This window comes from Bufo bufo, chromosome 8 (genome assembly GCF_905171765.1).
Source record: "Bufo bufo chromosome 8, aBufBuf1.1, whole genome shotgun sequence".
Classification (NCBI taxonomy): Eukaryota; Metazoa; Chordata; class Amphibia; order Anura; family Bufonidae; genus Bufo; species Bufo bufo.
This window is the reverse complement of record NC_053396.1, coordinates 144,333,862-144,358,301: the sequence shown is the minus strand read 5'-3', so window position 1 is coordinate 144,358,301 and position 24,440 is coordinate 144,333,862.

The window sequence follows — 24,440 nt, the reverse complement described above, 5'->3', positions numbered from 1 at the left end:
GGAAGATGGCCTGGTGTCAAGAAGGGCAGCAAAGAAGCCACTTCTCTCCAAAAAAAACATCAGGGACAGATTGATCTTCTGCAGAAAGTATGGTGAATGGACTGCTGAGGACTGGGCAAAGTCATATTCAACGATGAAGCCTCTTTCCGATTGTTTGAGGCATCTGGAAAAAGGCTTGTCCGGAGAAGAAAAGGTGAGCGCTACCATCAGTCCTGTGTCATGCCAACAGTAAAGTATCCTGAGACCATTTATGTGTGAGGTTGCTTCTCATCCAAGGGAGTGGGCTCACTCACAATTTTGCCCAAAAACACAGCCATGAATAAAGAATGGTACCAAAACACCCTCCAACAGCAACTTCTTCTAACAATCCAACAACAGTTTGGTAAAGAACAATGCATTTTACAGCACGATGGAGCACCGTGCCATAAGGCAAAAGTGATAACTAAGTGGCTCGGGGACCAAAACGTTGACATTTTGGGTCCATGGCCTGGAAACTCCCCAGATCTTGATCCCATTGAGAACTTGAGGTCAATCCTCAAGAGGCGGGTGGACAAACAAAAAACCACTAATTCTGACAAACTCCAAGAAGTGATTATGAAAGAATGGGTTGCAATCAGTCAGGAATTGGCCCAGAGCATGCCCAGTCGAATTGCAGAGGTCCTGAAAAAGAAGGGCCAACACTGCAAATACTGACTCTTTGCATAAATGTCATGTAATTGTCGATAAAAACCTTTGAAACGTATGAAGTGCGTGTAATTATATTTCATACATCACAGAAACAACTGAAACAAAGATCTAAAAGCAGTTTAGCAGCAAACTTTGTGAAAACTAATATTTGTGTCATTCTCAAAACTTTTGGCCACGACAGTATTGTACACCATGTTTCCTTGGCCACCAAGGAGATTTTTCCAGACTCATAAGTGAACTAAGGAGCCAAATTATATTTTTGACTCCACAAGTTAGTGGTTCTATGATAATCAATAGGGATGAGCGAACCCGAACTGTATAGTTCGGGTTCGTACCGAATTTTGGGGTGTCTGTGACACGGACCCGAACCCGAACATTTTCGTAAAAGTCTGGGTTCGGGTTCGGTGTTCGGCGCTTTCTTGGCGCTTTTTGAAAGGCTGCAAAGCAGCCAATCAACAAGCGTCATACTACTTGCCCCAAGAGGCCATCACAGCCTTGCCTACTATTGGCATGGCTGTGATTGGCCAGTGCAGCATGTGACCCAGCCTCTATATAAGCTTGGGTCACGTAGCACTGCACGTCACTCTGCTGATACAAGCGTAGGGAGAGGTTGCTGCTGCGACGTTAGGGCGAGATTAGGCAGATTAACTCCTCCAAAAGACTTCATTCAGTGATTGATCTCCAGCTGTGGATCATTGAAGTGCTGATATTCAATTGCTCACTTTTTTTAGGCTCCCCAGAGCGTTTTTATATCACTTTTTTCTGGGGTGATCGGTGGCCATTTTGTGGCTTGTGGTGCGCCAGCACAAGCTACCACCAAGTGCATTTAACCATCAATAGTGTGGTTATTTTTTGCTATATCCTACATCAGGTGCAGGCTGAGCCTGTGTCACCCAAGTGCATTTAACCATCAATAGTGTGGTTATTTTTTGGCCATATACTACATCAGGTGCAGGCTGAGCCTGTGTCACCCAAGTGCATTTAACCATCAATAGTGTGGTTATTTTTTGCTATATCCTACATCAGGGTCAAGCTTTCATCAAGTGCATTTAACCATCAATAGTGTGATTATTTTTTGGCCATATACTACATCAGGTGCAGGCTGAGCCTGTGTCACCCAAGTGCATTTAACCATCAATAGTGTGGTTATTTTTTGGCCATATACTACATCAGGGGCAAGTTGAGCCTGTCACCCAGCGCCTATAAAATAGGCCTGACATTTATATTCCTCCAAATCAGTACTGTTTTAGCTGGTCAAGTTATTTTTAGTGACCGTAAAAGCACAGTTTTTGTTCTGGGTTGAAAAACAATTCCCAAATTTTCCATTCTCAAAATTAGTAGTTTCTGCTATATCAGGCCTACTTTAAATCTATCCCAAAAAGGGTATATTAGATTCAAGGTGCTGATAGGGTCATTCTGAAAAACTTAACACACACGCTACAGTGCAGATACAAGTCTAATTCTGTGATTAAACGTATACCTGTCACCCAGCGCCTAAAAAATAGGCCTGACATTTATATTCCTCCAAATCAGTACTGTTTTAGCTGGTCAAGTTATTTTTAGTGACCGTAAAAGCACAGTTTTTGTTCTGGGTTGAAGAACAATTCCCAAATTTTCCATTCTCAAAATTAGTAGTTTCTGCTATATCAGGCCTACTTTAAATCTATCTCAAAAAGGGTATATTAGATTCAAGGTGCTGATAGGGTCATTCTGAAAAACTTAACACACACGCTACAGTGCAGATACAAGTCTAATTCTGTGATTAAACGTATACCTGTCACCCAGCGCCTAAAAAATAGGCCTGACATTTATATTCCTCCAAATCAGTACTGTTTTAGCTGGTCAAGTTATTTTTAGTGACCGTAAAAGCACAGTTTTTGTTCTGGGTTGAAAAACAATTCCCAAATTTTCCATTCTCAAAATTAGTAGTTTCTGCTATATCAGGCCTACTTTAAATCTATCCCTAAAAGGGTATATTAGATTCAAGGTGCTGATAGGGTGTCACGATGGTATCAAGAACCACGCCTGACTCCTTTATACCCGGGGTCAGGAAGTCGCAGCGGTTGGCTGCACGCTCTATTTAAGATAGGGCTGTTTTCCTTATGGTAGCTTTCTGGGATTGCTTTGCAAACCCTTTTGGCTCACTCAGGGATCCGTAGCTCCTTCTCCTCAGCTGTTCCTTGTCCAGCACTCCCAAACCTCCTTATATTCCTCTCTCACACTTCTCTGGTTGCCAGAGATAGAACTTCCTGCCTGGACATCTATTCTGACCTTCTGGAGCTGTGTTGCTGCGTTCTCTGGTAGTTGGTCCAGAACGCTACCCTCCGGATCCCTGTTGGACCTTTGTGGTCTATTGTGATCGCCCACCTGGGTGTATGTGTTTGTCTGTTTTGTCTGTCCTCTCCCTGGTGTTTCCCTCTTAGTGATAATGGTGCGGACTAGCGATCCCACCGGCCCGTTCACTATCTAGGGCTCATTTTAGGGAAAGTCAGGGTTTAGGCACGTGATCGCCACACGGGTGAGGAACCCATCTAGGGACGTCAGGGCAGTCAGGTGCCAGCCGCAAGGTGAGTTAGGGGTCACCACCTTTCCCTCTCCCTTTGGCAGGGCTTTCCCTTTTATCCTCCCTGTGCGTGACGTCGGTCATTACATTATCTCTGGCCCTTATTTTGTGTAGGTAAAAAGAAAAAAAAAATTACCTACTTAGAATCCAGTATGGATCAAATTGCTGCTCTGTCCAATCAATTTCATGGCCTGTCTTGTGAGGTGGCAGGATTGAAGGCGTCGGTCCTCCAGCAACAGCAGCGATTAAAACTGACCGCAAGCCCAGCGGTTGCTACTGGTAACCAGGTTGTTGCAGAACCCAAGGTCCCTCTCCCTGACAGATTTTCTGGGGGAAGGGACAAGTTTTTGACATTCCGTGAGGCCTGTAAGTTATATTTTAAACTGCGCCCTTACTCCTCTGGTAATGAAGAACAGCGGGTGGGGGTTGTTATTTCCCTGCTGCAGGGGGACCCGCAGTCCTGGGTGTTTTCTTTACCTACTGATTCCCAGGCTCTTCGGTCAGTGGATGAGTTTTTCGGGGCCTTGGGTCTCATATATGACGACCCTGACCGAGTCGCACTGGCTGAATCAAGATTACGGAGATTCTTACAAGGAGAGCGGCCGGTAGATGAGTATTGCTCTGAATTCCGTAGGTGGGCTACGGATACCCAATGGAACGACCCGGCTCTCAGGAGTCAGTTCTGCTCTGGGTTATCCGAAAGGGTTAAAGATGCGCTTGCATTATATGAGACCCCCTTTTCCCTTGATGCGGTTATGTCCCTTTCTATCCGTATAGAGAGACGCCTTAGGAACAGGTTGAAAAAACCGGAGCAATTGGTAACCCCTCCCAAGCAGCAGTTAGTCTGTACGGACTTAGACGAGCCTATGCAGCTAGGAGAAACTACTCGTCAGGTCCGTCCCCCTGAGGCTCGCCGTAGGCGTGGGGTTTGTTTTTTTTGTGGGGAGAGGGGTCATTTTATTAATGTCTGTCCTTCCTTCCTCAAAAACAAAAGACCGTCGGAAAAACTACTAACCCCAGGCTGTGTGGAGGATGTCAGCCGGGGGGTATACGTTTCCTCCATACGTACATCGCAATTTGTGTTGCCAGCGGTTATTATTTTTGGTGATAAGACGGAGACTATTTCTTTCTTTCTAGACAGTGGAGCAGGGGTAAATTTGATAGATGCCCATTTTGCCCGCACTATGGGTTTGTCTCTCTGTACGTTACAGAGACCCATTCCCATATTCGCTATTGATTCTGCTCCCCTGTCTCAGAGAAACCTCACCCACATTGTTCATAATTTACACCTTCGGGTAGGGGACCACCATAACGAGATGCTTTCAGGTTATGTTCTGGAGGGGCTTCCCACTCCGGTAGTGCTGGGTCTTCCCTGGTTGGTAGCGCACAATCCAGTGGTGGATTGGCAGGCCAGGGAGATATCGGAGTGGAGTGAGCAGTGCAGAGAAAATTGCTTAAATAGCAATTGCTTAGTCGCCTCCATAACTACCCTACCTACATTTATTCCGGATTTTGAGGATGTTTTTTCTGAAAAGGGTTGTCAGAAGTTACCACCTCATCGTCCTTATGATTGCCCGGTTAACCTTGTTCCCGGCGCAAAATTACCCAAGACCAGGTTATATAATCTTTCGGGTCCAGAGAGACAAGCCATGAAAGATTATATCTCCGAGAGCTTGGCTAAGGGACACATCAGACCCTCTTCTTCACCCGTGGCTGCAGGGTTTTTCTTCATTAAAAAGAAAGATGGGGGCCTGCGTCCTTGCCTAGATTTTCGCGAATTAAATCGGATAACCATCCGAGACCCATACCCTCTTCCTCTCATTCCTGACCTGTTTAACCAGATTGCGGGTGCTAGGTGGTTCTCCAAACTTGATCTTAGGGGGGCTTACAATCTGATTCGTATTAAGGAGGGGGATGAGTGGAAGACAGCGTTTAACACCCCTGAGGGGCATTATGAAAATCTAGTTATGCCTTTCGGTCTGACCAATGCTCCTGCCGTCTTTCAACATTTCGTTAATTACATTTTTAGTCATCTAATCGGCAGGTTTGTGGTAATATACCTAGATGATATTTTAATTTATTCGTCTGATCTGAAAACACATGAGGTGTATGTCAGACAGGTACTGCAGGTCCTACGGACGAATGAATTATATGCTAAATTTGAAAAATGTGTCTTTGCCGTTCAGGAGATACAATTCCTAGGTTATTTTTTATCTGCTTCAGGTTTCCGTATGGATCCTAGGAAGGTCCAGGCAATTTTAGATTGGGATCTTCCTGAGAACCTCAAAGCACTACAACGGTTCTTGGGCTTCGCAAATTTCTATAGGAAATTCATAAAAAATTATTCACTTATTGTAAAACCGCTTACTGACATGACTAGGAAGGGGACTGATTTTTCTAAATGGTCTGACGCCGCTAAAGTTGCTTTTTCCTCTCTAAAAGAGAGGTTTACCTCAGCACCTGTACTAGTCCAACCTGATGTCTCTCAGCCTTTTATTGTTGAAGTCGATGAGTCAGAGGTGGGAGTGGGGGCGGTGCTGTCTCAGGGTCCGTCTCCTGGCAAATGGCGTCCTTGTGCTTTCTTTTCTAAAAAACTATCTGCAGCAGAAAAGAACTATGATATCGGCAATAGGGAACTATTAGCTATTAAACTTGCGTTTGAGGAGTGGCGTCACTTCTTAGAGGGGGCAGTCCACCCCGTCACTGTGATTACGGACCACAAAAATCTTCTGTACCTCGAATCAGCTAAGCGTCTCACCCCTAGACAGGCTAGGTGGTCGCTATTTTTTACCAGGTTTAACTTTGTGATTACCTATCGTCCTGGGGCAAAGAACACCAAGGCTGATGCACTATCTCGTTGTTTCCCTGGAGGGGGTAATGTGAGTGATCCGGTGCCCATTCTTCAAAGAGGAGTGGTTGTTTCTGCGGTACACTCTGTTCTGGAGGGGAAGGTGTTAGAGGCCCACGGGGACGCCCCGGTCTCTTGCCCCTCAGAGAAATTGTTTGTACCGTTGAACCTACGTTTCGAATTATTAAAGGAACATCATAGTTCGGCACTTGCTGGGCACCCGGGTAGTAAAGCAACCTTGGAGCTATTGTCTAGTCGTTTTTAGTGGCCAAGGTTGCGTCAGGATGTATTGGATTTTGTGTCTTCTTGTTCTACCTATGCGCGCGCAAAAGTTTCACATACACGTCCTGCAGGGTCTCTATTACCACTCGTCATTCCCAATAGACCGTGGACACATCTGTCAATGGATTTTATCACTGACTTACCTTTGTCTGCAGGGAAAACAGTTATTTTGGTAGTAGTGGACAGGTTTAGCAAAATGGTACACTTCATTGCGTTACCCGCACTACCTAATGCTAAGACTCTTGCTCAGGTCTTCGTCAGTGAAATCGTGAAGCTTCACGGGGTCCCCTCCGATGTTGTTTCGGATCGGGGTACCCAGTTTATTTCTAAATTTTGGAAAGCTTTTTGTTCCCGTTTGGGGGTACACTTGTCCTTTTCCTCAGCTTTCCATCCTCAGTCGAATGGACAGACTGAGCGTACCAACCAAAACCTTGAGACATATCTAAGATGTTTTGTGTCTGAAAACCAAGAGTTGTGGTCATCATATTTACCATTAGCTGAGTTTGCCATAAATAATCGTCGTCAGGAATCCACTGGCATGTCACCATTTCTTGGTGCATATGGTTTTCATCCCCAATTCTGTACTTTCAAAGAGGGGGGGTCTTCTGGGGTTCCCGAAGAGGAACGGTTTTCGTCATCTCTTTCATCTGTATGGCAGAAAGTGCAAGCTAACTTGAAAAATATGGGAGGTAAATACAAATGCATGGCTGATAAGAGACGGTCGCCAGGTCCGGACCTAGGAGTGAATGACTATGTGTGGTTGTCTACTAGGAATATTAAATGGGAGGTTCCCTCTTGGAAACTGGGTCCTAGGTTTATTGGCCCTTACAAAATTGTAGCCATCATCAACCCCGTGGCTTTTCGCCTGGAGTTACCTCAGAATTTAAAAATTCATAATGTTTTTCATAAGTCGTTACTAAAAAAATATGTTCCACCTCTAGAACCGTCACCGCTGCCACCCCCTCCTGTTGTCGTGGATGGTAATCTAGAATTCCAGATATCAAAAATTGTTAATTCTCGTCGGGTCCGCCGCTCTCTTCAATATCTAGTGCTTTGGAGAGGTTACGGTCCCGAGGAAAGAATGTGGGTTCCTGCGTCTGAGGTAAACGCCGACAGGCTAGTTCGGGTTTTTCATGCCTCTCATCCTGAGAGACCTGGTCCTGAGTGTCCGGAGGCCCCTTGTAGAGAGGGGGGTACTGTCACGAGGGTATCGAGAACCACGCCTGACTCCGTTATACCCGGGGTCAGGAAGTTGCAGCGGTTGGCTGCACGCTCTATTTAAGATAGGGCTGTTTTCCTTATGGTAGCTTTCTGGGTTTGCTTTGCAAACCCTTTTGGCTCACTCAGGGATCCGTAGCTCCTTCTCCTCAGCTGTTCCTTGTCCAGCACTCCCAAACCTCCTTATATTCCTCTCTCACACTTCTCTGGTTGCCAGAGATAGAACTTCCTGCCTGGACATCTATTCTGACCTTCTGGAGCTGTGTTGCTGCGTTCTCTGGTAGTTGGTCCAGATTGCTACTCTCCGGATCCCTGTTGGACCTTTGTGGTCTATTGTGATCGCCCACCTGGGTGTATGTGTTTGTCTGTTTTGTCTGTCCTCTCCCTGGTGTTTCCCTCTTAGTGATAGTGGTGCGGACTAGCGATCCCACCGGCCCGTTCACTATCTAGGGCTCATTTTAGGGAAAGCCAGGGTTTAGGCACGTGATCGCCGCACGGGTGAGGAACCCGTCTAGGGACGTCAGGGCAGTCAGGTGCCAGCCGCAAGGTGAGTTAGGGGTCACCACCTTTCCCTCTCCCTTGGGCAGGGCTTTCCCTTTTATCCTCCCTGTGCGTGACGTCGGTCATTACATAGGGTCATTCTGAAAAACTTAACACACACGCTACAGCGCAGATACAAGTCTAATTCTGTGATTAAACGTATACCTGTCACCCAGCGCCTAAAAAATATGCCTGACATTTATATTCCTCCAAATCAGTACTGTTTTAGCTGGTCAAGTTATTTTTAGTGACCGTAAAAGCACAGTTTTTGTTCTAGGTTGAAAAACAATTCCCAAATTTTCCATTCTCAAAATTAGTAGTTTCTGCTATATCAGGCCTACTTTAAATCTATCCCAAAAAGGGTATATTAGATTCAAGGTGCTGATAGGGTCATTCTGAAAAACTTAATACACACGCTACAGTGCAGATACAAGTCTAACTCTGTGATTAAACGTATACCTGTAACCCAGCGCCTAAAAAATAGGCCTGACATTTATATTCAGCTAAATCTGTCATTACTGGTGTGCCTGTATTAGTGTAATACGGTTTCTAAATAGATAGCCAGACAGTGTTAGGTGTCTGTAAAAAAAGGCCTGAATTTTAATTCAATACATTGGCCCGAATAATATTTTTCCTATTGTGGTGAACGGGAACAATGAGGAAAACATCTAGTAAGGGACGCGGACGTGGACATGGTCGTGGTGGTGTTAGTGGACCCTCTGGTGCTGGGAGAGGATGTGGCCGTTCTGCCACAGCCACACGTCCTAGTGTACCAACTACCTCAGGTCCCAGTAGCCGCCAGAATTTACAGGGATATTTGGTGGGGCCCAATGCCGTTCTAAGGATGGTAAGGCCTGAGCAGGTACAGGCATTAGTCAATTGGGTGGCCGACAGTGCATCCAGCACGTTCACATTATCTCCCACCCAGTCTTCTGCAGAAAGCGCACAGATGGCGCATGAAAACCAAGCCCATCAGTCTGTCACATCACCCCCATGCATATCAGGGAAACTGTCTGAGCCTCAAGTTATGCAGCAGTCTCTTATGCTGTTTGAAGACTCTGCTGCCAGGGTTTCCCAAGGGCATCCACCTAGCCCTTCCCCAGGGGTGGAAGAGATAGAATGCACTAACGCACAACCACTTATGCTTCCTGATGATGAGGACATGGGAATACCACCTCAGCACGTCTCTGATGATGACGAAACACAGGTGCCAACTGCTGCGTCTTTCTGCAGTGTGCAGACTGAACAGGAGGTCAGGGATCAAGACTGGGTGGAAGACGATGCAGGGGAGGATGAGGTCCTAGACCCCACATGGAATGAAGGTCGTGCCTCTGACTTTCACAGTTCAGAGGAAGAGGAAGAGGCAGTGGTGAGACCGAGCCAACAGCGTAGCAAAAGAGGGAGCAGTGGGCAAAATCAGAACACCCGCCGCCAAGAGACTCCGCCTGCTACTGACCGCCGCCATCTGGGACCGAGCACCCCAAAGGCAGCTTCAAGGAGTTCCATGGCATGGCACTTCTTCAAACAATGTGCTGACGACAAGACCCGAGTGGTTTGCACGCTGTGCCATCAGAGCCTGAAGCGAGGCATTAACGTTCTGAACCTTAGCACAACCTGCATGACCAGGCACCTGCATGCAAAGCATGAACTGCAGTGGAGTAAACACCTTAAAAACAAGGAAGTCACTCAGGCTCCCCCTGCTACCTCTTCTGCTGCTGCCGCCTCAGCCTCTTCTGCTGCTGACGCCTCGGCCTCTTCCTCCGCCTCTGGAGGAACGTTGGCACCTGCGGCCCAGCAAACATGGGATGTACCACCAACACCACCACCTGCGTCACCAAGCATCTCAACCATGTCACACGGCAGCATTCAGCTATCCATCTCACAAACATTTGAGAGAAAGCGTAAATTCCCACCTAGCCACCCTCGATCCCTGGCCCTGAATGCCAGCATTTCTAAACTACTGGCCTATGAAATGCTGTCATTTAGGCTGGTGGACACAGACAGCTTCAAACAGCTCATGTCGCTTGCTGTCCCACAGTATGTTGTTCCCAGCCGCCACTACTTCTCCAAGAGAGCCGTGCCTTCCCTGCACAAACAAGTGTCCGATAAAATCAAGTGTGCACTGCGCAACGCCATCTGTGGCAAGGTCCACCTAACCACAGATACGTGGACCAGTAAGCACGGCCAGGGACGCTATATCTCCATAACTGCACACTGGGTAAATGTAGTGGCGGCTGGGCCCCAGGCGGAGAGCTGTTTGGCGCACGTCCGTCCGCCGCCAAGGATCGCAGGGCAACATTCTTTGCCTCCTGTCTCCTCCTCCTCCTACTCAGCTTCCTCCTCCTCTTCTTCCACCTGCTCATCCAGTCAGCCACACACCTTCACCACCAACTTCAGCACAGCCCGGGGTAAACGTCAGCAGGCCGTTCTGAAACTCATATGTTTGGGGGACAGGCCCCACACTGCACAGGAGTTGTGGCGGAGTATAGAACAACAGAACGACGAGTGGTTGCTGCCGGTGAGCCTCAAGCCTGGCCTGGTGGTGTGCGATAATGGGCGAAATCTCATTGCAGCTCTGGGACTAGCCGGTTTGAAGCACATCCCTTGCCTGGCGCATGTGCTGAATTTGGTGGTGCAGAAGTTCATTCGCAACTACCCCGACATGTCAGAGCTGCTGAATAAAGTGCGGGCCGTCTGTTCGCGCTTCCGGCGTTCACACCCTGCCGCTGCTCGCCTGTCTGCGCTACAGCGTAACTTCGGCCTTCCCACTCACAGCCTCATATGCGACGTGCCCACCAGGTGGAACTCCACCTTGCATATGCTGGACAGCATGTGCGAGCAGCAGCAGGCCATAGTCGAGTTTCAGCTGCAGCACGCATGGGTCAGTCGCACTGCGGAACAGCACCACTTCACCACCAATGACTGGGCCTCCATGCGAGACCTGTGTGCCCTGTTGCGCTGTTTCGAGTTCTCCACCAACATGGCCAGTGGCGATGACGCCATTATCAGCGTTACAATACCACTTCTATGTCTCCTTGAGAAAACACTTAGGGCGATGATGGAAGAGGAGGTGGCCCAGGAGGAAGAGGGGTCATTTTTAGCACTTTCAGGCCAGTCTCTTCGAAGTGACTAGAGGGAGGTTTTTTGCAACAGCAGAGGCCAGGTACAAATGTGGCCAGACAGGGCCCACTACTGTAGGACGAGGATGAGGATGAAGCATGTTCACAGCGGGGTGGCACCCAAAGCAGCTCGGGCCCATCACTGGTGCGTGGCTGGGGGGAAACACTGGACGATGACGATACGCCTCCCACAGAGGACAGCTTGTCCTTACCTCTGGGCAGCCTGGCACACATGAGCGACTACATGCTGCAGTGCCTGCGCAACGACAGCAGAGTTGCCCACATTTTAACGTGTGCGGACTACTGGGTTGCCACCCTGCTGGATCCCCGGTACAAAGACAATGTGCCCACCTTACTTCCTACACTGGAGCGTGATAGGAAGATGCGCGAGTACAAGCGCACGTTGGTAGACGCTCTACTGAGAGCATTCCCAAATGTCACAGGGGAACCAGTGGAAGCCCAAGGCGAAGGCAGAGGAGGAGCAAGAGGTCGCCAACGCAGCTGTGTCACGGCCAGCTCCTCTCAGGGCAGGGTTAGCATGGCAGAGATGTGGAAAAGTTTTGTCACTACGCCACAGCTAACTGCACCACCACCTGATACGGAACGTGTTAGCAGGAGGCAACATTTCACTAACATGGTGGAACAGTACCTGTGCACACCCCTCCACGTACTGACTGATGGTTCGGCCCCATTCAACTTCTGGGTCTCCAAATTGTCCACGTGGCCAGAGCTAGCCTTTTATGCCTTGGAGGTGCTGGCCTGCCCGGCGGCCAGCGTTTTGTCTGAACGTGTATTCAGCACGGCAGGGGGCGTCATTACAGACAAACGCAGCCGCCTGTCTACTGCCAATGTGGACAAGCTGACGTTCATAAAAATGAACCAGGCATGGATCCCACAGGACCTGTCCATCCCTTGTGCAGATTAGATATTAACTACCTTTCCTTAACAATATATTATTGTACTCCAGGGCACTTCCTCATTCAATCCTATTTTTATTTTCATTTTACCATTATATTGCGGGGCAACCCAAAGTTGAATGAACCTCTCCTCTGTCTGGGTGCCGGGGCCTAAATATGTGACAGTGGCCTATTCCAGTGGTGGGTGACGTGAAGCCTGATTCTCTGCTATAACATGAAGACTGATTCTGTGCTGACATGAAGCCAGATTCTCTGTTACGGGACCTCTCTCCTCTGCCTGGGTGCCTGGCCCTAAATATGTGACAGTGGCCTGTTCCAGTGGTGGGTGACGTGAAGCCTGATTCTCTGCTATGACATGAAGACTGATTCTGTGCTGACATGAAGCCAGATTCTCTGTTACGGGACCTCTCTCCTCTGTCTGGGTGCCAGGGCCTAAATGTGTGACAGTGGCCTGTTCCAGTGGTGGGTGACGTGAAGCCTGATTCTCTGCTATGACATGAAGACTGATTCTGTGCTGACATGAAGCCAGATTCTCTGTTACGGGACCTCTCTCCTCTGTCTGGGTGCCGGGGCCTAAATATGTGACAGTGGCCTGTTCCAGTGGTGGGTGACGTGAAGCCTGATTCTCTGCTATAACATGAAGACTGATTCTGTGCTGACATGAAGCCAGATTCTCTGTTACGGGACCTCTCTCCTCTGCCTGGGTGCCTGGGCCTAAATATGTGACAGTGGCCTGTTCCAGTGGTGGGTGACGTGAAGCCTGATTCTCTGCTATGACATGAAGACTGATTCTGTGCTGACATGAAGCCAGATTCTCTGTTATGGGACCTCTCTCCTCTGTCTGGGTGCCGGGGCCTAAATGTGTGACAGTGGCCTGTTCCAGTGGTGGGTGACGTGAAGCCTGATTCTCTGCTATGACATGAAGACTGATTCTGTGCTGACATGAAGCCAGATTCTCTGTTACGGGACCTCTCTTCTCTGTCTGGGTGCCGGGGCCTAAATATGTGACAGTGGCCTGTTCCAGTAGTAATATGTGACAGTGGCCTATTCAAGTGGTGGGTGACGTGAAGCCTGATTCTCTGCTATAACATGAAGACTGATTCTGTGCTGACATGAAGCCATATTCTCTGTTACAGGACCTCTCTCCTCTGCCTGGGTGCCTGGGCCTAAATATGTGACAGTGGCCTGTTCCAGTGGTGGGTGACGTGAAGCCTGATTCTCTGCTATGACATGAAGACTGATTCTGTGCTGACATGAAGCCAGATTCTCTGTTACGGGACCTCTCTCCTCTGTCTGGGTGCCGGGGCCTAAATATGTGACAGTGGCCTGTTCCAGTAGTGGGTGACGTGAAGCCTGATTCTCTGCTATGACATGAAGACTGATTCTGTGCTGACATGAAGCCAGATTCTCTGTTACGGGACCTCTCTCCTCTGTCTGGGTGCCAGGGCCTAAATGTGTGACAGTGGCCTGTTCCAGTGGTGATTGACGTGAAGCCTGATTCTCTGCTATGACATGAAGACTGATTCTCTGCTGACATGAAGCCAGATTCTCTGCTATGGCATGAAGAGACTGATTCTCTGCTGACGTGAAGCCCGATTCTCTGCTATGGGACCTCTGTCCAATTGATATTGGTTAATTTTTATTTTTTTTATTTTTATTTTAATTCATTTCCTTATCCACATTTGTTTGCAGGGGATTTACCTACATGTTGCTGCCTTTTGCAGCCCTCTAGCTCTTTCCTGGGCAGTTTTACAGCCTTTTTAGTGCCGAAAAGTTTGGGTCCCCATTGACTTCAATAGGGTTCGGGTTCGGGACGAAGTTCGGGTCGGGTTCGGATCCCGAACCCGAACATTTCCGGGAAGTTCGGCCGAACTTCTCGAACCCGAACATCCAGGTGTTCGCTCAACTCTAATAATCAATGATGCTTTTGCCCTGTAGATATCAATTTACTGTACTTGCTTTGCAGATTCAAAATTAATTGTGTCCAAGGTCAAATATATCTCCTCCCTGTTTCTCTGTCTGGCTATAAAACAACTAACAGCTATAGGAACCTTTAAAACACTCCTTGATCTGCAACAGGAGACCTGCTATGTTAAGACCAACCCTCCTATCTACACCCTGTCAACCGTTAATACTTATTTTTTGAGTTGATTGTCCCTTTAATGCCCTTATATTTATAAGATATATGCATTATTACAACAGTTAAATTAGGTGTATTTATGTAATTTCGACAAGTACAAAGCACAAAATACAAACATATTGGGTCATTTATCAAACTGGTGTAAAGTAGAACTGACTTAGTTGCCCATCGCATCCAATCAGATTCCTCCTTTTATTTTCCAAAGGAGCTGTCCAAAATGAAAGGTGGAATCTGATTGGTTGCAATGGGCAACTGAGTTAGTTCTACTTTACACCAGTTTGATAAAAGACCCACATAGTGTTAACAAATTACTATTCTTTAAATGCACAGTATTTTTTTCATGATCTTTTCTCTTTCAGATTTTTTTAAATTACATGTACCGTAACTAGAAGGTAATCAGCCAGGAAGGTAATCAGCCTTTTGTTTAGGAAAAAAAAAAAAGATGGTCCTGGTAACTACCAATTTCTTTAATTTGTGCCTCATTACACACATTACAAAATAAAAATGTAACAGATCACCAAGAAATACACCTAAATTTAGAAAAGTCCTAGTTGTACTAACTATGGAGTTGATTTGTCTTTTATTTATGTCTAGTGAAGCAGCTAAAGATAATGAATAAAGATTCGGTATTTTTTACCCTATAAGAGGCACAGGCCCATAAGACACACCTAGGATTTAGAGGAGGACAATAAGAAAAAAAATATTTTCCATTAGACCTCAGATCAGACCTCGGCTAACTGCCCTAATCAGACCCCCAATGTTAATAAGACCCCAACAAGTCATGTGACTGACCCCAATCAGACCTCAGACCCCAATCAGACCTCATATCAGCCCCCAGAAGCCTCCACTGCCTCTCATATTGGCCCCCAGCAGCCCCTATTGCCTCATAACAGCCCTCTCTAGCCCCCCATTGCCTCTCATATTGCCCCATTGCCTCTCATGTTTCCCCCATTGCCTCTCATATTGCCCCCATTGCCTCTCATATTGTCCCCATTGCCTCTCATATTGTCTCTATTGCCTCTCATATTGTCCCCATTGCCTCTCATATTGTCCCCATTGCCTCTCATATTGCCCCATTGCCTCTCATATTGGCCCATTGCCTCTCATATTGTCCCCATTGCTTCTCATGTGGCCACTATTGCTTCTCATGTTGCCCCCATTGCTTCTCATGTTGCTCCATTGCCTCTCATATTGCCCCATTGCCTCTCACATTGTCCCTATTGCCTCTCATATTGTCCCCAATGCCTCTTTATTGCCACCAGTGCATTATGTTCAATAAAAAAAATAAACCACTTAACTCTCCTGCTCCTGGACGCCGCCGCTCCTCTCCTCCAGCACCCTCTGTCTTCCGGCTGTGCTGTGAAGGCTGCGCACAGCATGAAATTATAGAGCGCAGTCACGTAGTGCACAGCCTTCTCAGCCGACAGCCGAGGACCAGGAAGCGGTCAGTACAAAGCCTTCACTGCTTCCCGATCCTCTGGTACTAATGAGTGATTCCATAAATGAAGCGCCTATTAGTATTCGTCTCATAAGATAGTTTCTTTTTGGGGGGGGCGTCTTATGGGGCGAAAAATACGGTAAGCAAATTTCTTAAAAAATTTATTTTGTCAGTTCGCCACATTTTCCCAAAAAGATTTGATTCAATCAGAATTTATTTGTGGCAAATCTTGTTAAAAAAAACTGCTATTTCCTGGCTGCAGAGAGCCTCTACAGTGGTGTAGAACACTGTGCCTTGCAGAAACACGCTTAGGGAGTCTGCTGTGGTAGTGAAACAATAGTGTGAGTCAGTATGACACGCAGATGACAGGCGCCACTCTTAGAATCACTGCACACTTCACTTATTTGGGCAGTTACGGGGCTATAGTTACGATCCTACTATAGCGTGAAAGAGCACACTCCTTTTACACGGTTATCAGCTTATTCCAAATAGATTTCTACAGAACCTGTTCTATTAAACGCTTATACAAGTAGAGCCCCCCTGACAGAGTGCTGAAGGTGTTAGCAGTAAGTTTGTGTTGAAGTCACTGATTATTTTGCCCTTCCTCTGCTCCATCAGAACAATAACCCCCAAAATATGGATCCTGTCTGTTGAGCATCTGCCGTTACTCAATCAGCATTTGGTCAGTAATTCATCAGTATTGCTAAAGCCCAAAAAAAAAACAGAAGTGGATCCAAAACATAGATGACTCGTAAATGGAATATTTGTATGTCTTCTATGTTTTGTACCCACTCCTGCTTTTAACTACCAAATCATAAGCCAATTCTGATGCAAAATAGGGACCATGTCATACAGGCCTTAGAGCTTCTACATAGACAGAATCTGTTGAGTGTCTCATTTTTCCTTCCTTCTGACAGATCAGAAGAAGGGTCAAATAAATGATGATGTCAACAAGGTAAAAAAGGCAAAATAGTGGCCCAGTCATGGAGTGGGGAGGGTGGAAAAGCATGAGAATTCCAAAGAGTTGCCAGTGACAGAGTGGTGAGGTAGCAGCAGCATGAGGAGAACACAGAGTGGTCCAGTGACAGAGTGGTGAAGTAGCAGCAGAATGAGGGGACTAAATTGTGTTTAGGTGGCAGCAGCATGAGGAAACCACAGAGTGGTGAGGTGGCAGAAGCATAAGGAGACCACAGAGTGGTGAGGTGTCAACAACATGAGTGGCCCAGTTACATAGTGGTGAAGTGGCAGCAGCATTAGGAGACCACAGAGTTGTCCAGTGACAGAGTGGCGAGGTAGCAGCAGCATGAGGAGAACACAGAGTGGTCCAGTGACAGAGTGGCAAGGTAGCAGCAGCGTGAGGAGAACACAGAGTGTTGAGAGAGGTGAAGTAGCAGCAGAATGAGGGGACCACATAGTGTTGAGGTGGAAGCAGCATGAGGAGACCACAGAGTGGCCCAGTGACAGAGTGGCGAGGAGCAGCAGCGTGAGGAGAACACAGAGTGTTGAGGTGGCAGCAGAATGAGGAGACCACATAGTGGTGAGGTGACATAGTGGAAAGCTGGTAGCAGTATGAGGAGACCACAGAGTGGCCCAATTACAGAGTGGTGAGGTGTCATCAGCATTAGGAGACCACAGACTGGCCCAATGACATAGCGGTGAGGTGGCAGCAGCACGATGAGGCCACAGAGTTGACCAGTGACAGAGTGTAGAGTTGGCAGCAGCAGGAGACCACAGAGTGGCCCTATGACAGAGTGTTGAGTTGGCAGCAGCATGAGGAGACTACACAGTGGCCCAATGACAGAGTGCTGAGGTAGCAGCAGCATGAGGATGTAGTCACCATATCTCCTGTCCCATGGCAAGCCAGATTTAGCAGCATCTGTTCCAGGACATGAATCAGTGAAATGATGTTGTTCATTCAGTAGTCCTGGGGACTGACAAAAAAGTGGCCTCCTCAAAGGGCTGGAGTAAATGGCAGGTGTCATGCATGAGCTGCCAATTGAGTATCACCTGTATCATCAATTAATTGTTTACGGCCTTTCTCTACTCATATAATGGGTCCAACATATGGAGGATGGAATTTCACCCTCCATATCAGCCTATGTTGGGGGACGCCGTTCTGCCGCTGCAGCTCAAGGAAGGTGTGCTTTGCGGTGTACGAGTGGCTGAAGTGCATGCAAAGTTTCATGGCTATTTTCAGGATGTCCTGAAGATGGGATGAAGACTTTAGGAACCAATTTACAACAAGATTTAACACATTCTCCATGCAGGGTACATGGCTCAGCCCTCCTTGATGCAGAGCCAACACCATGTTCTTCCCATTGTCGGTCACCATGGTTCCGATTTTGAGTTGTCGAGGAAAATGGTAGGATTTGATTTCTTGATGAAGGACGCAGAGCAGTTACTCTCCTGTGTGACTCTGTTCACCCAGGCAAACTAGGTGCAGAACAGAGTGACACTGCAGTGCCCTGCACATGTGGTATGCTGGAGGAGCACTGTAAATTGTCCCTGCATTGGAGGCTGAGGACACGGTGGAGGATGACGAGGCAGAGGCGGATATTGTCGCAGGACCAACAGCGTGAGAACGTAGAGGCTGAAGTGGCGTCACCTGGCCAAGTTTCTGGTGTGGCTGGGCAGGAACTACATTTTCTCAATGGGCCGTAAAGGACATATATTGTACTTTACTGTAGTTACAGCTCCTCCATGCACTTTGGCAGATATCGCTGGATGAGTGCACACATACTGTTGTCTCTTGGCAATCGCTTCGGTGATCGATTGCTGATGAAATTACTGATGAGGAGTTGGAGGAAAGCAGGAGCATCAGGACCAGCAGATGATGGGAAGGACAGACAGCTCCCTTTGGCTGAGGTAATAGATTCTTGACTGCATAAAATCGGGTGCGTGCCACTGGGTGTTGCAGCGGACCACCTATCGGATCATAGTGCAGTGGTAATGGAATTGGAATTGAACAGAAAGAACAACCTCCCATTGTTTAAGTTCAATGCCCATTGGCTCTCATTGATCTCAGACACAGAAAGTATAATGGATGAATTTAAATATTTTTTTCAGGAGAATAACAACTCTGCCAATAGATTGATAGTCTTGGACACCGCCAAAGCATTTTTGAGAGGACTTTTGTTTAAAAAGGTGAACTATTGGAAAAAAAACTAATAAGGAAAGAGGGGATCTATTGGAAAAGAAATTAGAAGAAGTAAGAATGGTATGTATGATGAATCCCACTGAACACAATAGGAAGGAATTAGAGGAGGAACAAGAAAACTTAAAAATTTACCAGCTAGAGAAAAGTAGGAAAGAACTGTTTTTCCAAGGGTTTCGGTTGGCTTCAGAGGGAGAAAAAGTTGGAAAAATCTTGGCAGGTATTGTAAAAAATCTAAGAGGTAAATCCTGGTTAGGGGCAATTAGAGATAATAAGGATAAAATAATCAGTTCACCGGAAGGGGTCAAAAAGGTTTTTATGGAGTATTTTCAGGAACTCTACAAAACTAGGGTACGATATTCAAGCATAGAGTTGGACTCATATCTGGATCAGATTGTTTGGAGAAAGATATCCCAGGCTCAAAAGGATTATTTGGATAGAGAAATATCAACCGCAGAAATCATGAGGTACTGGGTAAGGTAAACCTTGAAAAAACACCAGGGTGTGATGGCCTCCCATTTGAAATATATAAGGTTTTTTCCCAGGTTTTAACACCAGAATTAAAAATAACACTGAATGAGGCACAAAAGATAGGGGATTTACCTGACTCTATGAAAGAGGCAATCATTACATTAATTCCCAAAAAGGGTAAAGAACAACTAGATCCTGGATCGTATAGACCAATATCCCTGTTAAATACAGACGTTAAAATTCTGGCAAAGGTCTTGGCAAGGAGGCTCTCTAAAGTGATTAAAAGCTTAATCCATGAAGATCAGACTGGTTTTATACCTGGTAGAACTATATATTCAAATATAAGAAGGTTGTATCTTAATATAGAGGCTAATAGAACAGAAACAGGTGATAAAGCAATACTTTCTTTGGATGCTCAAAAGGCATTTGATTGTATTGAATGGGAGTATTTATGGGTAGCTTTAAAAAGGGTTGGTATAGGCGAGGGGTTTATAAGATGGATTCAGCTTATATATACTAATCCAAGGGCTAGAGTGATGGTGGATGGGAGCTTGTCCCTGCCTCTTGCCCTTCACAGGGGCACTAGGCAGGGATGCCCTCTCTCACCATTACTATTTGCTATAGCGATTGAGCCCCTCGCAAGTATAATAAGAAATGACAGGGAGTTTAAAGGTTTTCAATATGCGGAAGGAGATGAAAAACTATTAATGTATGCCGATGATATTTTATTATTTATGCACAATACAGGGGATCAGTTTAGTAGACTAATAGACAAAATAGATAAGTTCGGCTCTTTTTCCGGATTAAACATTAATTGGGGGAAATCCCATATGATGTTATTGGGAGACGGTCAATCACAGAAGGACTCAAGGGTGCATGTGCTTGAGAAACACGAGTGTTTTAAATATTTGGGCATACAAATCTCCGGTAATATAGAAGACTATGAAAAATTAAACGTACTTCCCGTAATAAAAGAACTCAGAACTAAAATACATATCTGGAAAAGATTACCACTCTCTATCCAAGGTCGGGTAAATAAGATTGTCGCAGAAGATATTCAGATTATTAGATCGTCTAATGGGGGAATTTATTTGGAAAGGGGCTACCCCTAGGATAAAAAAAGAAGTGCTTCAGCTCCCAGTAAGGGTGGTTTGGCGGTTCCTAATTGTTTTTTATATTATTTGATAACACAATATAGTCAGATAAGAGATAGTTTGAATGGGGTATTGGGAAGACAGGAATTAAATAAAATGGGATGGAGAGGGGAGTTTAATCACTTAGAGATACTCGAATCAGGCACATTAGGGAAAAATATTATAAGAAATAGAGTAATGAATTTAATGAATCACATATGGGGGCAGATTAGAAAATTATTGGGTATTAAAGGTTTTCTCCACTACACACCTATTTGGAAAAATTTAAATCTAAAGGAACTCCAAACGATCAGGACCTATATTGATTGGGAAAAAAAGGGGATAAAATATCTAGCCCAAATTTTTGAAGATGATAAATTGAAGGACTTTAATAGCTTGCCAGGGAGTTTGGGATCCCCCAAAAGGATATTTACAAATACCTCCAGCTTACAAACGCTATGAGGACAGCGGCAAAAGCATATAAATATAGAAAAAAACAATCAGATAGAATCTATAAATTTACTAACGGAGGGGAAAAAAGAGGTATAACAAAAAAAAGGTATGGGATACTTATGGAAGGTAAGAAAGAACGGATTATAATACTTGCTAAAAAAAAATGGGAGAAAGAACTTCAGCCCTTCTTTTCCGAAGAGAAATGGAAGGATGCCCATAGCAGTTACGTTATGGTGTCGGACAGGGGTTCCCATAAAATATCACAGTTTTGTATAGTACATAGATTACATCGATCACCTGAAATGCTTAGGAAGATGGGTGTGAGAGCTTTGGATAATTGTCCAAAATGTAGTGGAGGGAATGCAGACTTAATACACTGTTTTTGGAGATGCCCCAGACTTTTCAGATATTGGAGGGGGATAGCAGAGATTGTATTTGTATTCTTGGACGTTCAGGTGTCTGAAGACCCAGTAGTTTGTATATTGGGAGCAACAGAACATCTGAAATTAAAGAAGAATAGACGATTGGTTCTGGGTAAAGTACTGTTTCAGGCTAGACTCCTTATACTTAGGAAATGGATAAAAGATGACCCGCCTACAGTGGGACAGTGGCTTGAAGCAGTGACTAATCTTATTAAAACTCAACGGGTTTCTGAGTGCTATACTAAAAATCCAGTTGGACTTGATGAGATATGGAATAAATGGCCATATTATTATTATTATTATTTTTTTTTCCTGTTCCTCTCTCTCTCCTTCTCTTCATGGGGTGTGGGGTGGGTATTTGGGTGATAAAAAATAAGGATAATATTTATCATAGTGGTAATACGGATTGTGTTGTACTAAGTTATTGATGTATGGAACGTGTATTTATTTCATAATAAAAAAAAATATAATTATAAAGGAAAAAAAAAAAGAGGACACAAGTGATCACGCGTGCGTCCTAAGGGAACACAGAGTGGAGCAAAAGAGACAGCAGCTTGCAGAGGATGATGGGTAGCATGTGAGTAGTATGGTAGTGGCAGCACAGACCACTGACCTAACACTTCCTTTTGTTCCAGCCCATGTTCTGTGCTATTACAGTGATTGAGATGGTAGTGGCTAAATTTAGAATGATGAATTCTTCTGAAGTATTTTTCTGACAACTCAACTAAAATAAATATTAATATTAAATATCACCACATCGGAACCAAGGTTCTCCCAGGCCGCTTTATGGTGAAACTGCATGTATTGACGCAGGGGCAACGTTTCACCTTCTGTCCACAAATTCGGCAAATGGCCATGTTCACCTCCTCCGGCGGCTTAACAAAAAACTGCCACACCGCCGAGTATCTCAGGGCCTGACTGCTCACAACACCAGCTCTCACACGACTCTCATCATCACTACTTGCTCGCCTACCAGAGGAAGTGGCAGATGTCTCCTCCAGATCTTGGCTGGGCAGTAGCTGCTAACTGTCTTCTAGTAGCTCGTCGTCACTGAAAAGTGGAGCCGAGCCTACGGCATATAATACTAATCGCGCTGTTGGAACAGGAAATGACAGAGGCAGATTGAGGACAGTTGGGGTACAGAGCCTGTTTCCGGGTTATGCCAACTGAGCTTCATGTCAGAGGAACCCACCGACTCTTGGCTGGGGGTGTCTGATGTCACTTACGACAAAGTCAAAGACCGAGTCAACCATTGAAGCACTTGCTGGTCAAGACACAACCGCTAGATGACCCTGGGAGCTCAGGCCTCTACCTATTTTTTATTTTTTTCTAATCAATAAATTTTTATTGAAGAAAATTTTAGTTTAGCAAAATATTTAGACATACAGAAAGAAAAGTAACAAATGTTAAATCATAAAGGTTCCATACATGACTTCAAGAGAATACATAAGTAGCGAAAAGTGCAAAGTACATGTGTTGCGAGTAATACAATACAAACCTACTTCTTACATGTTATACACATTATACACCCATATCACATTTTGTATATACCCGTTACGATTGCATACGCACAGAAAGGCTATATCAGGTATTTTGAGAGTGGCTCTGCGTGAGGGCTTGACAACCATTGTAGCCACGAGTTGTGCACTGTTATTCTAGCCTTCAACGAGGATGCGAAAGTGAATTCACAGTGCATATTGTGGTTTACAATTTTGAAAACTTCGCCAAGTGAAGGAGATTGTGAGCTTTTCCATTTACGTGCAATTACTTTCTTTGATGCAATTAAAACATGTGCTATTGTGCCTCTACTCTCCCAAGGGATACTCTCCAGTCCTATACTGAGAATTGCTAGTTCTGGGGTCAATATTCCCGCAATCCCAGTTATTTCTTCCACAACTTTCGATATCAAGGCGCAGAACCAAGATACTACCGGGCACTCCCACCACATGTGAAATGGAGATCCTGTCCAGCCACATCCTCTCCAACACAGTGGAGAATAGTTGGGGATGATATGAGCCAATCTATCCGGTGTTAAGTACCACCTTAATTGGGTTTTTCTATTCTGCTCTGCATGATTTATGCATTTAGAACATTTCATGGACCAATACATGGCATCTGTCCACTCCCTCAGAGAGAATTCCTTTCCCAATTCAGCCTCCCACCTGAGCATAAAGGGCTTTTTGCTGTCTTTATCTATACGCGTCAGGTATGAATACCAAAAGGAGAGGCTGGAGTGGGAACGTCCATCTACTCCTAGTAACTTGCCAAGTGGGTCGCTTACATCCACTGTGACATCCAAATTAAGAGGTGTGAGGAAGTGGCGTATCTGCAAGAATTGGTAGAAAACCAGGTTAGGTAAATTATAAGTGGTGTGTAACATCTCAAAGGTACGTAGGGTAGATTGGTCATATAAACTCCCGAGATTATCAATCCCACAATTTAACCAGCCTGTGACATGAAGTGCAGGCCTCTACCTATTAATACACCCCCCAAAAAAAAATGTTTAACAAAATAAATTCACCGCAGAACGGCTAATAGGACGTACGTATATTTCCTATTAATGCACCCAGTGAATGGCTGCATTACAATATAACATTTACCACAGAACGGCAAGTAAGACGTATTTTGATTTTCTTTTAATACAGCCCCTCAAAAAAGTATAACAATGTAAATTAACTGCAGAACGGCTAATAGGACATATGTATTTTTTCCTATTAATGCACCCCATAAATGGCTGTTTCCATTTCTAATATACTAAATATTTTAAGTGGTTGCGGGAGTTCAGTGGAATGGGGGTTTAAGGGGGGGGGTTTAAGGGGGGGAGGGTTTAAGGGGGGGGGGGGGGTTGCCCACCCCAGGTGCCTGCTTTCAGGGGGGTGCCAGAGCCCAGAAGCAATGAGTGCTTCCATTAATACAGATGGAAGCGTTCATTGCTGGAGAGCCAGGGAGCTGCAGTCCTGTCACTCAGCTCCCTGCGCTCCTTGTCTCCCACACTGAATGGTGAAGCAGGAAGCCTTCTGCTCCCTACTCCACTATTCAGCCTGCAAACAAAGAT